This window comes from Meriones unguiculatus (assembly GCF_030254825.1).
Source record: "Meriones unguiculatus strain TT.TT164.6M chromosome Y unlocalized genomic scaffold, Bangor_MerUng_6.1 ChrY_unordered_Scaffold_23, whole genome shotgun sequence".
Taxonomy (NCBI): domain Eukaryota; kingdom Metazoa; phylum Chordata; class Mammalia; order Rodentia; family Muridae; genus Meriones; species Meriones unguiculatus.
The window spans coordinates 25,820,981-25,838,044 of record NW_026843709.1 but is presented as its reverse complement, the minus strand read 5'-3'; the positions used below and the strand labels follow the sequence as shown (position 1 = coordinate 25,838,044).

At 41.2% G+C, this 17,064-nt stretch overlaps 1 pseudogene; it reads right to left on the bottom strand.

Moving 5' to 3' along the window:
• Positions 1-9,568: 9,568 nt before the first annotated feature.
• On the bottom strand, positions 9,569-10,683 carry LOC110543858 (A disintegrin and metalloproteinase with thrombospondin motifs 6-like; annotated as a pseudogene).
• Positions 10,684-17,064: the final 6,381 nt, after the last annotated feature.

Genomic DNA, 17,064 nt, shown 5'->3' with positions numbered 1-17,064 from the left:
CAAGGAGAGCAACAAACCAAGAAAATTTGAACACAGGGAACTTCCCAGAGACTCATACTCCAACCAAGGACTATTCATGGAGATAACCCAGAACCCCTGCACAGATGTAGCCCAGGGCAGTTTAGAGTCCAATTGGGCTACATAGTAATGTGAAGAGGGACTGCCTCTGACATGAACTGACTGGCCTGCTCTTTAGTCACCTCCTCCTGAGGGGGAACAGGCTTACCAGGCCATAGTACAGGATAATGCAGCCACTTTTGATGTGAACTGACAGACTAAGATCAGAAAGGAGAGGAGAACCTCCCCTATCAGTGGACTTGGGGAGTGGCATACATGCAGAGGGAGGAGGGAGGGTGGGGTTGGGAGGGAAGGAGGGAGGGGCGTATGGGGGGATGCAGAATGCATAAAGTGTAATTGATGAAAAATTTAAAAAAAAGGGAAAAAATAATTTAAGAACCTTAAATGACTTTCAAAAGTGGAGGAAAACATGGAGTTAGTCAATATTCATGGAGCACGTCTTTCCCCTGGGGGCAATAATCCCCTGAACCTACTCAGACCTCGGACACCACCACTGCTAGTTCTAGCACTGATGCAGAATGTTCCAATGAGGGGGTTGAGGCTTCTCATAATATTTCCTATAAGCCCACATCTGTTTGTTGATATCCCCCATTTTTATTCATTATTAGCCAGATAGAGCCAAGTAATTGTGGTAATGATACTTGCTTTTTTACCCAATGCTTACCCAATGCTTTACCCAATGCTGGAATGCTAGTAAATTTACTAACTTAGTTTACTTGCATGCCTCACTGGGTGCCTGTGCCAGTTGATGCCTCTCACGCTGACTTGCTTCAGACAGAAAAGGGATCTTGGAATTACAGCCACCATTGTTACTGCCATCTCATTGGCGGCTGTTGGAGCTACCACCAGGGCATTAGTCAGGAGTCATACTGTGTAGACTGCTCAGAACCTGAATAACCTTTTAGCCAATGTAGCTCATGCCTTATATGTACAAAAAGGAATCAATGCTCAACTATAAGGAGGCTTGATGGTGTTCAATCAGAGGATTGACTTCCTGCAGGAGCAAATTGATACCTTATGGCAAATAGCTCAACTTGGCTGTCAATGAAAGTATGCTGGACTTTGAGTCACTAGCATACAACATGAGAATTTTCCCTGTGCTGCAAATCTGTCTAAACAATTGTCTAGCTATATTTTAGGTAATTGGACTGGAGAATTCGATACTACGATGGAGCAGCTGAGAGTGGCCATTGTCACAGTAAATTCTACCAGAGTGGACGCAGGACTAGCCACAGGATTATCATCATGGATTGCTGCAGCCATGAATCATCTGAAGGAATGGGCGGGCATGGGAGCGTTAGCAGGCCTTCTGGTGTTGGTCTCCTTGGTTTGCCTGTGGTATATATGCAAGATTAGAGTCTCACAACAGCGTAATGCAGCCATGACCATTCAAACCGTTATAGCCATTGAAGCAGGACAGTCTCCCCAAGCATAAAAGCTAAAATGTTATGCTCAGGATGCGAGACTAAGCACTCTACTCAGGGTCAGCCACTTTGGACCCAGAGAAGAGCATGTCTTATTGCATGCGGGTTGATGCCCCAGATCCGGCCTCTGAGAAAAAGGTATTTGACGGGTCTGATGCTCTTTGGGTGGATGACACCTAAATGAACATCGGTACAAAGTCCCAATTTATTTCTAATATCAGAGATCAGACCTCTACTCTTGCCTCATGCGTCTGAAACAAAAAGGGGGATCTGTAGAGAGCTGTGTAATGCTGTGCCTTAAAGATGGAGCTGGATTCTGCCTTCCACCTTCCCGATGGTGAGTGCTCTCTGTCACAAACAACTCCACATTTGGCTAAGGCTGAGGATCCGGCTTGCTTTCATGTTTGTGGACCTATCTGCATTGCCCACGTGCTGGAGTTGGCTACCCAGAGGCTATTTAAGCTATGGGCTGGCTTTCCCCAGGGTCAGATGATTGTTCAAGGTTCCTGAATAAACTGCATTGAAAAAAAAAAATACCCACTTCTAAATGCAATTTTCTTACGTAATTCTCCCTCACCTCAGTGCTCTGGGAATCCTGCAGGAGAGGAGGCATGAATAATATTCTAAGTAGAGGGAATTGAGGACACAAAGAGAACAATGCCCTGAGAATCAGGCCTCAGAGGAAGATTATGCAGCCAGCCTTGATGAGACCTGATAAGCTAGGGTCAGATAGAAGGGGGAGGAGTATCTCCAGTATGAGGGAAGTAAAGAAAGTGTATAGGTTTAGAAAAAGGGTGAGTGGGACTGGAAGGTGAAGAGGGAGCAGGCAGGTGAGGTGATGAAATGTGACCAAAGCATAATAAATAAATACATAAGAAAAAAGGTCATCAAGGTGATGAAGTATAGAGCTCTTCATGACAGATGGCTTCTTCTTGGCAGAGGTGCCAGGCCTGGCATGGCAAGGATGAATTCAATTTTCTTTAAGAGACTTGGCCCTGAAATTCTGGTCATGTGCCAATGATTAGATGAACTACACATACTTCAATTGATGTGTTTTAAAGAAAAAAATTAGAGTGGCGCCTGGGTAGGAATTTGAACCTGGCAGCAATGGAAAAGGAGTGTAATGTATATTCTAACAAATTCCCACATAAGCAATAAAAATAATATGTTGACAACATTTACAATGACTTTTAACATAGAGAAAAGTTTCCACTAAAGGAGGGCAGAGTTTGACTGTGTAAGGCATGCTTTCCAGGAACTCATTATGTAGCAGAGAATCCTAGCAATGAACTAGTGGTTACCCATCTACCTCAGACCCTATGAGCTCAGGTGCAACATCTGAGCAAGCATTACTGGCACTAACAGTACTTTTAGAGGGTTTGACTGGAGGACCACAGCAGGTAACACAGCTGCTCTTGTTTCCTAGGCGTACAACACCTCCCCACTTCACTCTCCTGAAGGACCAATTTGAAATGTAAACATAAGAACCAGGAGGTTTCCTCACTGACCACTGAGTACGACATAGGTGCCTATCCAGCCAGGTCAGTCAAGGCAACCCTGCTCACAGAGGTTTGGCAACACTATTGTGGAACAGAACCAGCTGTCAAATACTTCATTTCCCATCATTTCTCTTTTTACACTCATTGATTTTCTGTTTTCAGCCAAACCATTCCCAGAAATTATCTGTTTTCTGAAGGAGTCTGGTAATTTGAATTCTGCCTGCTGGTCTTGGCAGATGTAGGTTTGTCTAAGTTCTATGTCTCAGAGACATTCCTTGGTGGTATCTAAAATTGGGGTGTTCTGAGTATGAGAAGAAGATAGTAAGCTCCCTGCATCCTTGGGAACCAAGCTGAAAACTTTGTTTCTTGAGTGAATTCCTCAATGCCTTGCCATGTGGCACAGATGTTTTACTACTGTGAAAAAAAATTTGCTTATATTCTTTGCTTTATAATAGTTGTTTGCTTGTTCAGTAAACTGACCCTTGATCAGGAATATGTCTTGTCTCCATTCCTTGCATCTCTGTTGCCCCAATTCCACTCCTTCTTTCAGATAGACCCTTTTCTGTTGGTATAATGTTCTTTTGAAATGTATACCTTACCCTTGTTTATTCAAATGCCGATTTCTCCCATCTCCCCAGGATCTGCTTTCAATCTGGATATTGCATTGTGATAAACAAACCAAAACAACTAGCCACAATGTTGTGCAAAGGGAGAAGTCAGGGGGCAGGAAAGTGGGTAGGAACCAGAGTGCAGGAAATGAGTGGGAAAAAAGGGCAAGGCAGGAAATCTTGGAGAGCTGAAGGACAGATCTTCAAACTAAATGGAGATGGACTGAATGTAATATTTCACAAAAACTAAGTATAATGGAAAAATCTAAATGTTAGGAAACTGTGAAGGCTTGGAGGTTTAGGAGGGAGTTACTATTCTCCAGCATTGTGTTCTAGGTTAACTAAATGAACTCAGTTTCTGTATAGTGATTTGGTTATACAGCTGTTTAGGACTAACAGCAGCTCTACCAGAAGATAAATTGAAAGGGTTAGACTAACTTTGTAACCTGTATATCTTCTAAAGCCTATAGTTTTGAGTTTTAGGTCCAGGTTAAGCTAAAGCCTCTTAGTACATTTCCAGAGAATGGAGAAATGTGACCCTATCTATGAGGACAGATAGAAAAAAAGCGAACAAGCAATGACCTTCACTCAACAAAAAGGAACAGACCCTTGTCTTCGAGATTGTGTTTCTTAGCAACCAACCCAGACTTCTTCTGAGTACCTCCTGACCTCCAGCCAAAAGTCCCCAGCCCCTAATCTTCAAGGATGAGCTAACCACCCCACCTTCAATTGCAGCTGCATCCACACTTGGTAGGACTGGCTAAGCTTGAGCACCAAGACTAACCAATTATTTTACTTCATAGCTTCCTCATCCAATCCCAAATTGCCAAAACTGCAACTTCAAATTTCCCGAAATTTTTCTTTTAAAAACCTAAAGCCTTTTGTCTCCTGGTACCACTCTTTGCTGACCGGCAAGGATATAACCATTGCCCAATGGTTAAGAAAGCTCTTGCTTTTGAAATGAGTCCGTGGTCTGTGGTTTTTCTGGGAAGTGGGCAATCTTGATCTCCTGAGCTGTGAGACCCTAGGTCTTACAAAATCAATAGTAAATATTAATAGTCACTTACAATTGGCGCCCACATCCCTTAAATCATACTTTTTTCTTAATTTGGTTGGGGAAATAAGCTCCCAGTTAATAAATGCAAACTTAAAACCTAAAAACTCCCAGGTAAATTGTTGTCCTTTTAAGAGAGACTCTTAAACCTGCCCAGGAGCAAAAGACAGCCTCCTGTGGGCAGACCTCAGACTTAACAAAAATGGCTGCTGCTGCAGTTTATCTGAGGGGTAAAGAAGCACAGCTCCTTTATACTGTGGCTGGCTCAAATGGCTCAGCTCCGCAGCCATGGCCAGAAAGAAAGAAAGTGGAGGTAGACAGACCTCTAGACAGAGTTTGGCCTAAACTGCCACATGTAAAATAAAAAAATAAAAAAAAATGCCATGGCAAAGGGTGTTTTAATCCACTTTGGATTCATTTTGGCTGTCATAGTCATGGATCTGTTTGCAATATGTTTAATGGTGTTGGCTCTTCTCCAAGAAAGTTGAAGGAGAAAATGGGGGGGAAAAAAAGGATTGGAATATACTAAGTTACAGTCAAGAAAAAGGACACTCTTCCTAATAATTAAATTAATTATGGCTAAAAGTCAAAGCCCTCTGGCTGTAAGATACTTGTCAGCTATTTCTGATAAGGTCCACCAAATTCACTAAAACATCAATAAAAATAACCACCTGGGCTTTGTTAGTTACAGCATAACCTGGCACAACTGACCACCAAACTTAAAATTTTACTTGTCTCTTTGTTTGATTTTTATTTAAAGGCTTTGAATTACAATGATAATGTTTTGAAAAAATATACATATAAATATCTGAACACATGGGTGAAGGCACATGCCTTTATTACCAACACAAAGTAAAAAGAAATCTCTGAGTTCAGGATCAGGCCAGGATGACAACTCCTGCAGTTTAGCCACTTGTACAGATACTCTAAGATTCAAAATGACAAAATTTTCCTAAGGTTACCATGTAAATTCTTTTTTCTTAATAATAGATGTTATGTCCTTACTGATCTAAAGGTGGGATTCACATCAATTTTAGGTTTGTGTAAAGAGAGATAATGTCACACTGCTGTGGAAACTACCTTATCCTTTTAAATGTGAGATATTTCCATGGGGGAAAAATGTAAAAACATTGCATGAGGCTTAAAGAAGTGGGAAATAGTAAGAGCTGGAGAGGACAGGAATTCCACAAGGATAGCAACAGAACAAGAAAATTTGAACACAGGGAACTTCCCAGAGACTCATACTCCAACCAAGGATTATTCATGGAGATAACCTAGAACCCTGACAATGCAGCCACTTCTGATGAGAACTGATAGACTAAAATCAGAAAGAAGGAGAGGAAGACCTCCCCTATCAGTAGACTTGTGGAGGGGCATGCATGCAGAAAGGGGAGGAGAGAGGAACTTATTTGGGGATACAAAATGAATAAAGCATAATTAATAAAAGTTAAAAAAAGATGGCAAAGTACATTTCAACCTAATTTAATTTTAAAAACTCAAAAAGTATATTGATATGTTTAGAAAACAAAACTGTCCATCCCATATGAAAAAGAGGGCAAGCCAAATAGTAAAAATCCAATGTAAAAATCCAGGTACAAGATGCCTAAGAGAGTTTATATGCTAATGCTAACTGAGTTTATATAAAGTTTGGCTATAAAGGCATAACAGTCCAGTCTTTATAAAAAATGGGCAAGCCAAAATATAGCCACTATCAGTGTAAAGCCCAGGTACAAGATGCTTAAATGCTTAATGTAAGAGAGAATTAAAATTAAGTTTGCCTATAAAGGCATGTTTACCCATTCTATATAAACAAGGGGATAGGACAAATAGCTACAACATATATAAAAATATAGGGCTAATCCTCTATATAGGTACAACATACCAATGGTATGCTTATATTATAAATTTAAAAAGCTTTTTTTTATTTTTACAGGCTGAAGTTTTATTACTTACTGAATTATCCATGTTAAAAAAAATCTGTGCCTGGTATGAAATTTTACTCCATCAAGTATTACAATGACCTTCATTTTCATTACAAGCAGTGGAATGAATAAAAGACAGGTGTTAGGAAACATGGCAATAAATTAGAATATAATTTACAAAAGCAAAAATAGTAACAGTGTACCACATTAATACTGAGTATAAAATAATAAGCAATAACTAATCACAATAATACAAATGTAATTTTCTTCTGTATTATTAAGAATACCTATAAGACATTCACTCAAATACATCAATTCCTAAAGATATGAACAATTGAGAAATCATACCTGTCTTTAGGGGTTAAGTCATTTAGGTACATTTAATGTTCCTTCTTTTGGTATGCCTTTATACCAGTGGCAGACCCTGTTCCCAGCCATGGGTACCTTAGTATCCTAAGTAGTCAATATAGCTCCTGACGTCTGGAGTGCCTGCCAGGGCAGCCCAGCCTCTGCTGATGATCCCACTGTTACCATGCACAGAGATGGCTGTAGTAGCAGTGGAGTTGCATTGTGTTATGGAAGATGCTTTTTGCTTTGTTTAGCCTGCTCAGGCTGTAATCAAAAGGATTACATTCTGGTCTATCCATTCTTTGTTCTCCCACAGAAGGCTGTGCTGCCTCTGGCAGAAGCCTGCCCTCAGTGAGGTGTACCTCCTGGAGAGAGCACAGGCTGATCTCTTCCCCTGGCAGTGGCAGAGGCAGGCACTGCACAGTACCTGAGGTTCAGTTCCTGTGATATTAGCTTCCAAGTGAGGTATATACAGCTTTTTACAAGTACTATAAGGAATCTTTTCCAAATAAAAGCATGAGGTAATACTTATGCTTGTAAAAATCATATGTGGATAGGAAGCCTATGTTTAAACTACCTCAGCAATCACCCAGTCTTCCTTCATGTCATCAGGCCACATTAGCACCAATTTAACTGTCCTTTGAAAAGGACCAAGGGAATTCAAGTCTGGGCCAGGCTTTCATGGGCTGCCTTCCTTTAATGGAATGGCTTAGATGACACTGGGGCTGGTCATCTCAGGGCAGTTAGATGGAGGTCTTGGCTGTATATTTTGTATCACTGATAGCCTCCTTTGGAAAACTTGGGATGGTATTGAGCGAGAAGGAGGGAATGAGATGTGGCCGGTCACACTGGAGTGTGGGGTAATATCCAGGACCAATGTACATGGAGAGCCAGAAGCTGAGGAGGCTTGTTGACAGTCTTCTAAGGTTACCACATATGTGATACACTGAAGTTGAGTTTCAGAGCATAGTGGTAGATATAAGTGAGACATGCTCTTAAATGAAAATATTCTCTTTTTTTACAAAGTAGCTGTTTAGTTGTGTTTTAGATGATGGTGTATGCATGGGGCACATATGAGAAGGACTAAAGAAGTGTGCTTGACACAAAGTACATTCACCAAAATCCTACTACAAGCTACAAGTGTTCAAGTACAAAGTAATAATATATAAAAGTACCCTTTAAAAACATCTAGTTGTTGAGTCCTTTTACAGCAAGTTGTAAAGCCTAAAGATGAAGACCTAAGCTAGTCATTCCAATTCAGCAAGATGTGATTTTTAGACGGTGACTTGTCCAGGAAACTGGGTTTCACATTTAATAGCTATTGAGAACATCCATACAATCTATTTGGTCGTGGAACTGCTAAGCTTATACCTTGTGATCTCTCTCCGTGAACTTTTCTCTTTTGGTTCTTATCCTTCCCTATTTTAAAACTCACAGCAAGAGCACATTTATATGCAAGCAAACTCACCTATCTCCACCCTCAGGAGTGCCTGCACACACACATATATACAGATAGGCACACACTTCCTCTCATATAAATAAATGCCCTTCTACCATATCAAAGAAGGGATATGTGGAACCCATCAGACTGTCAGCGAATCACAGAAGGGCCTGTCTTGCTGTTATTAAGTCAGCCTATTTTACATGGCATCATCTCCATAAGCTTACCATGCATGCAATAGCCCAACAGGGCAGAAGCTCATCTGTGGCAAGTGGGGATATAAACACTAAGGAGCCAGCGTGACTCAAAGAAGAAGAAAGGCATCCTGTGTGATGGCTGCAAAGGGCCTAGTACTTCAGTCTCTGCCATACCCTAGGTCTGGATTCTACATGAAATTGAAATGTTTTTCTCTTGAAGTTATAATGGAAATCTCAGCTTCATTGCACAATGGGAAGTTAGCCACAGTCTCTTAGCACTGAGTTTATAGACTTGCACATTGCTTATAGACTGCAGCCATTGCTGCACGGCTTCAAACCAAGTCCCTCACTGTTGAGTTTAATAGAGTTTCATACATGGCTCACAGCAGTGCTCAGAACAGGGGTCATTCCTAAGGAAATTAAGTGGGATAACAAAAAACACAAACTTTCATTACGTTCGATTTATAATTGTTTCTTAAATTACAGTTCAAGGTCCATTTTATAATTTAAATTGTGGTGCTATTGTGGTGAGATAAAATATAGTAAATATTTTTAAGCTATGACTTAAGAATTCTGAATCTCTTCTACTTCCATAGCTGAACAAGTCATAAAAACTATATTTAAAACAGTCTTAAATACAAATAGATTCAGTGTCATTGTTAAGTCCATAATAAAAATTATCTTAATGATCCAAGGAGGTAAACAGGCTATTAGATTTACTTGAAAGAACACAAACGCTCCACAGTGAGTTTCCCTGTGTTGTTTGGATCTCTCAGATCTGGCATTGCCTCCTAATACCATGTCCAGCACTTGAATCAATAAATCCCACTTCACAGAAGTTAAAATAATATTGAAATCCTGTCAGCTAGGGCTGACCAGTGGTTACACTTTCCATAGGGTAATGCTTTTGTAAGGACACCAGTCTACTTTTTCTAGGTGGCTCTTTCATGGATGCATTTCCATGATGAGATGTCAGAACCCTCTGGCTTTCCGCAGGTCAGTGTCCTTGGCAGGTCTTACAGCACAACTGTCTGAAGTGTGCTCAACTACAGAACTTGAACTTTAGCACCAGTGGGCATTAAGCCACTTCGTTCACATCTTTTCACTCTTCAGTACTAGACATCGGAGTACTGTCACCTTTGCTTTCACACTGCTGCATGGATGGAGGCCAAACAGCTTCCAGACAGTCAACAGATACATGTCCAGTATAGGCATCTGTCCAGTACAGTTCACATTTGCTATCGTAAGCCACACTGAGCAGAGCACTGGACCCAGTCTCTTACCACCCAGAGGGGAGGAGGGCAGCAGCCCAGATTGCAGTTGATGTGAGCTGGAGGCTTGCTCTCCTCTGGACATTGTGCAGCTGGGAATGTTTTAGAAAGGTCACTGCTCTTGCACAGAACAATCCGATGCTTGAATCCTGGCCTACATTTTGGAGTACGTTCAGACCAGACCAAAGCTACCCACTGAGGTGGACATGCCTGGTTGTTGCAGAACTCTTTCTCTACAGGCCGATGGGTTAAACAGTCACTATAGTCCAGTGTCTCCTCCTCAGACAGTCCAAACTTCCTGATGCAGAGCACGGCCCTCATGCACATCCCACCATCAGAAGTTTTGCTGCACTCCAACCAGTCTCCAATGAAGCATCCAGGTGGGCAGGGCTCAGTGTTGCAGGCTCTTTGATTTTCAGATGGCTTACTGTCAGGATCACGGAAATTGTTCTGGACAATGGACTTGTCATCCAATCTTTTATAGATCACTTCTTGTCTTTGGACACCTCCAACACAAGTAGCTAAGCACTCTGACCAGGGCTGATGATTCCACATAAAGCCAACTTCATTATCACCACTGCCAGTACGAACAATGGGAACATTGAACTTGTACCTAATTCCCAAATTCTGTTCTTGTAGTATAACCATTACAATGAGGTTTTCAGAGGTGGGTCCTAGAGCTTCCAAGGATTCTGGATCACCTGTTGGTCTCTTGTAGTGGAAAGCTGTCCCAGAGACATCAAATTTTCTAGGCCAGTCAATAGTCCAGGCACCATTAATATAGTAATCATCCCCCTCATTTTTAAAGATATGTTTGACCAGTGGGCAGCTTGATCTTCATGTGGGTCCTCTGTGGAGTAGAGACTGTTTCTGCTGTGGATCAATTCTTCTTCAGGGCTGGCTGCGAAGTCCTCCTCTGTGGCCTAGGAGAACTGCTCCTCCCTTGGGGAGTGGGGAGTCAAAGAGCCTGCCATTGAGTTCCTGTCAAAGATAGTCCCTGTTCTCCTTACTATGGGAAAACAATTGGTGATTGAGCTACCATGAGCTTTGTCCAAGTAAAGGTTCTAGGTTATATCCATAGATGGTTCTTGTTTGGAGAAACAGTCTCAGAAAAGACCCTGGTGCCCAAATATATTTGGTCCTTGTGGGGCTCCTATCCTTTCCCTATCATACTAACTCCCCTTCTGTCCAAGGTTTGGTTATGAGTCTTAGTATCTGTTTTGAAACGCTGCTTGGTAGGGTCTTTCAGATGCCTTCTGAAGTAGACTCCTGTCATATGTCCAATGCACATCTCATTTGTCTTTCTCAGTGAGGATTGATCACCTGTGTCTGCTTTCTTGTTTATCTCCTTTAGGTGTATAGACTTCATTATGTTTATTATATTTTGTAGGTCTATATAAGCGATTGTATACCATGTTTGTCTTTCTCCTTTTGGGATACTTCACTCAGAATGATCTTTTCTAAATCTCACCATTTGCCTGCAAATTTCATGATTTCCTCATTTTTGATTGCTGAGTAGTATTTCATTATGTTAAAATACCACAATTTCTGTATCCATTCCTCTGATGATGGACATCTGGGTTGTTTACAGGTTCTGGCTATTACAAATAAAGCTGCTACAAACATGGTTGAGAAAATGTCTTAGTTGTGTACGTAAGAAAATATTGGGTATAGAACTAGCAGTGGTATAGCTGGGTCTTGAGGAAGCATTATTGCTAATGGTCTGAGTAAGCACCAGATTTGACTTCCAAAGTGGTTTTACCATTTTATATTCCAACCAGCCATGGAGGAGGGTTCCCTTTTCTCAACAACTTCTCCAGCATGTGTTGTCACTTGAGTTTTTCATCTTGACCCTTCTGAGGAGTGTAAGATAAAATCTCAGGGTTGTTTTGATTTGCATTTCCCTAATGGCTAATGACATTGAACATTTCTTTAAGTATTTCTCTGCCATTCAATATTCCTTTATTGGGAATTCTCTGTTTAGCTCTGTTCCCCATTATTTAAGTGGATTACTTGGTTTGTTGCTTTTCAGCTTCTTTAGTTCTTTATATATACTGGATATTAGCCCTCTGTCAGATAAAGGGTTATTGAAGATTCTTTCCCAATCTGTAGACAGTCGTTTTGTATTGGTGATGGTGTCCTTTGCTTTACAGAAGCTTTTCAGTTTCATGAGCTCCCATTTATTGATTGTTGCTCTTAGAGCCTGTGCTGTTGGTGTTCTGTTCAGAAAGTTGTCTCCTTTGACAATGAGTTCTAGGCTGTTCCCCACTATTTTTTTTTAACAAATTTAGAGTATCTGGTTTAATGCTGAGGTCTTTGATCCAATTGGACTTTAGTTTTGTGCAGGGTAATAAATATGGATCTATTTTCATTTTCCTGCATGTAGAAATCCAGTTGGACCAGCACTATTTGTTGAAGATGCTGTCTTTTTTTCCATTGAATGGATTTAGCTGCTTTGTCAAAAATCAAGAATTGATAGATGTGTGGGTTTATTTCTGGATCTTCTATTTGGTTCCAATGATCCTCCTTTCTGTTTCTATTTCAATACCATGCAGTATTTATTACTATTGCTCTGTAGTACACCTTGAGATCAGGGACGAAGATATCTCCAGATGATCTGTTGTTGTACAGAATTTTTTTGGAGATTCTGGGTTTTTTGTTTCTCCATATGAAGCTGAGAGTCTTTTTTTCAAGGTCCATAAAAAATTGAGTTTGTATTTTGATGGGAATTGCATTGAATCTGTAAATTGCTTTTGGTAGGATGGCCTTTTTCACAATGTTTATTCTACCAATCCATGAGCATGGCAGATCTTTCAATCATCTGATATCATCTTCAATTTCTTTCTTCAGAGACTTGAAGTTTTTCTCAAACAGGACTTTCATTTGCTTGGTTAGTATCAACCTGAGGTACTTTATGTGGTTAGTGGCTATTGTGAAGAGTGTTGTTTCCCTAATTTCTTTCTCAGCCCTTTTGTCTTTCATATACAGGAGGGCTTCTGATTTTTTTTTTGAGTTGATTTTGTTTCCTGCCACTTTGCTGAAGGTGTTTATCAGCTGGAGGAGTTCTCTGATTGAATTTTTGGGGTCACTCATATATAGTATCATATCATCTGCAAATAGTGACACTTTGACCACTTCCTTTCTGATTTTTATCCCCTTGATCTCCTTTAGTTGTCTTATTGCTCTGGCTAGGACTTCAAGTACTATGTTGAAGAGAAATGGAGAGAGTAGGCAGCCTTGTTATGTCCCTGATTTCAGTGGGATTGATTTAAGTTTCTCTCCATTGAGTTTGATGTTGGCTATAGGTTTGCTGTAATTGCCTTTACTATTTTTAGATATGTGCCTTTTATCCCTGATCTCTTTTATCCCTGATCTCTCCAAGACTTTAAACATGAATGGGTGTTGGACTTTGTCAAATGCTTTTTTGGCATCTAAGGAGATGATCATGTGGTTTTTCTCCTTCAGTTTGTTTATGTGGTGGATTACACTGATGGATTTCCGTATGTTGAACCATCCTTGCATGCCTGGGATGAAGCCTACTTGGTCATGGTGGATGATATTTTTGATGTGTTCTTGGATTAGGTTTGCAAGTATTTTATTGAGTATTTTTACATCAATGTTCATTAGAGAGATAGGTCTGACGTTCTCTTTTGTTGTTGGGTCTTTTTGTGGTTTAGGTATTAAGATGACTGTGGCTTCATAGAATGAGTTTGGTAATGATCCTTCTGTTTCTATTTTATGGAATAGTTTGGAGAGTATTGGAATTAGCACATCTTTGAAGGTCTGGTAAAATTCTGCACTGAATCCATCTGGCACAGGACTGTTTTTGGAAGGGAGCATGTTTATGACTGCTTCTATTTCCTTGAGGAAAATAGGAATATTCAATCTTTCTACCTGATCTTGACTTAATGTTGGAAGATGGAATCTATCAAGAAAATTGTCCATTTCTTTTAGATTTTCAAATTTTGCAGCATATAGGCTTTTGTAGTACAACCTTATGATTGTTTGGATTTCCTCAGTGGCTGTACTTAGGTCCTCGTCCCCGTTTTCATTTCTGATTTTGCTGATTTGTATAGTTTCTCTCTGCCTTTTGGTTTGTCTATCTTGTTGATTTTTTCAAAGAACCAGTTCTTGGTTTCAATGATTCTTTGAATAGTTTAATTTGTTTCTAGTTGATTGATTTCTGCCCTTAGTTTGATTATTTCCAGCCATCTGCACCTCTTCTTTTGCTTCTTTTTTCTCTAGGGCTTTCAGTTGGGCCATTAAGTTGCTTATGAGATGGCACAGTTTTTTTCTTGAAGACATTTAGTGCTATAAATTTTCCTCTGAGCACTGCTTTCATTGTGTCCCATAATTAGGGTATGTTATACCTTCATTTTCATTGAATTCTAGGAAGTCTTTAATTTCTTTATTTCTTCCTTAACCCAGTTAACATTGATCAGCAAGTTGTTCAGTCTCCAAGTGCTTGTAGGCTTTTTTCTAATTCCATTGTTGTTGATGTCTAGCTTTATTCCGTAGTGGTCAAATAGAATATAGGGGATTATTTCAATCTTATTGTATCTGCTAAGGCTTGCTTTATGACCAATTATATGGTCTATTTTGGAGAAGGTTCCATGAGGTGTTGAAAAGAAGGTATACTCTTTTACATTTGGGTGGAAAGTTCTGTAGACATCTGTTAGGTCCATTTAATTTAGGACTTCTGTAAGTGCCTTTATTTCCTTATTTGGTTTCTGTGTAAATGATCTGTCCCTTGGTGAAAGTGGAGTGTTAAAGACTCCCACTATCATGGTGTTGGGATCAATGTGTGATTTAAGTTTTACTAATGTTTAATTTATTAATGTAGGCACTCTTGTATTTGAGGCATAAATGTTCAGAATTGTGATGTCCTCTTGGTGGATTTTCCCTTTGATGAGAATGTACTGTCCCTCCTCAAGTTTTGATTAATTTTGGTTGGAAGTCTATTTTATTAGATATTAGGATAGCTACCCCAGCTTGTTTTCTGGGTCCATTTGCTCAAAAGACATTTTTATAGCCTTTTACTCTGAAGTGGTGTTTATCTTTGTTGCAGAGGTGTGTTTCTTGGATGCAGGAGAATGTTGGATCCTGTTTGTGCACCCATTCTGTTAGTCTGTGTCTTTTTATTGGTGAGTTGAGTCCATTGATACTGATAGATAATATTGACCAATAAATGTTAGTTTTTTCTGTATTGGAGTCAGTGGGGGATCTTACTGTGTTTCATTGCTTGTTTTCTTTTCATTTTTGTTGGGATATTATCTGTATGCCATGTTTTCTTGGGTGAAGTTGTTTTCACTGGATTGGAGTGTTCCTTCTAGTATGTTCTGGAGGGCTGGTTTGCTGTGTAGATATTGCATAAATTTAGTATTGTCATGGAATATGTTGTTTTCTCCTTCTGTGTTAATTGAAAGCTTTGCAGGATATATTAGTCTGGGTTGGCATTTGTGATCTCTTAGAGTCTCCATGACACATGCTGAAAAATGGGACCATCCCAAATTAGAAAGAAAACAACTGGACCTTAAATAAGGGCCAGCTAAGAAGAAAGAACAAGTCAGGCAATTTAGGGGAGGACTGTCCTTAAAGCTGTAAGCAGCCCGCTACAGAACCAAGAGATGGGAGAAGAGGGGAGGACTGTCCTTGGAGCTGTGAGCTCCCCACTACAGCTGCCAGCCACATTACTGTTATCTTTTCTACTGACTAATCAATGTAAAGGCCTGATTTTTTTAGGAATAAAAACTCTGTGCTTAGTATGCTCGGGGTCGTCTCCTGCTTTGAAGGGACGACCCCCATAGCGATCAGAATAAACTGCCTCTTGCTTTTGCATCAAACCGCGGTCTGTGAGTCTCTTTGGGGAGGGAGCTGAATGGACCCTGCACCAGGAGTGCAGGTTTTGCATGTGGTGCGTCGCCCGGGAAACCAACACAACCTTTCCCCAAGCCTCACCAGATCAGGTTCGGAGGTCAGGTTGAAACAGGTTAGTCATTTTGTTTGTTTGACTTCAGGTTTCTGCAGATTCTGTTTTGTTCTGTTTTTCTGGTTAGGCGCCTGTCTGAACCGTCTTGGTTGTCTGATTAGGCTATTTTGATTGACGGGCGCGTCAGATAATCGAAAAGCCAGGAAGCTGGAGGACGCTCCAGGTTCCATTTGTTGGGAGGTTGGATCAGAGACGGACCTCCTCCCATCTGAGTCTGATTTTCGTAGGGACCGGCCGGGGAGCCGTTCCGTTAGGGCACTGTGGTATCACCCACAAGGGTGTCCTTGTCTGATTGCTTGTTTGGTTCTTTTTGTCTCTGTTCTTGTTGCGTCTCTGACTTTTCTGACAGACGATTTCATTATGGGACAGATGGTGGCTACACCCTTATCCCTCACCCTTGATCATTTGTCAGAAGTGAAATATAGGGCACATAACCTCTCAGTGGAAGTTAGAAAAGCAAAGTGGCAAGCCTTTTGCTCCTCGAAATGGCCTGCTTTTCAGGTTGGATGGCCACCGGAGGGCACCTTTCACCTTGACACGATTCTTGCTGTTAAGACTAAGACTCTCCAAGTGGAGGGGGGCCATCCTGATCAGGTACCTTATGTCCTAACCTGGGAGGATATTGTTCGCCATCCACCCCCCTGGGTCCCTTTGTTCTCCCCACAGAGACTCCGTTGACAACTGTTTGTGCCTTTAAGGAAGAGGAGAAAAAGAAAGTGCTCACTTCTCCAGAAGCAGACCTCCTCCTTCTTGACCTTCCATCCCCTTATCCGCCAGCCATGGCCCCTACCCCTGCCAGTTCCCTGGCTGGTTCTCCTGCCAGACCTCCGAACGTTTCCCCTGTCAGTTTCCCGGAGGCTGTCAGTTCTCCCTCCGGGCCTAAGGCGGGGCTAGCATGTAACTTTCCTACTCCCCTTTCACGTCCCTCAGCAGGAGCTGTCGGTCTCTCAGCGCTGCCGCCACAGACACCATCGGCACCAGCACCGCAGACACCACCAGAGGTTCCACTGCACTCACCAGCTGACCCTGCTCAGAATGAAAGGGGCCCAGCAGCTGGAATGCGAAGCCGCAGAGCAACCCAGCTGGACTCGGTGGCTCTCCCGTTGCGAGCCTATGGATTTCCAGAGGGGGATGGGCAATACCCTCTTCAGTACTGGCCTTTTTCCACAGCTGATCTCTACAATTGGAAGACTCACAATCCCCCTTTTTCTGAGAACCCCCAAGCCTTGACTG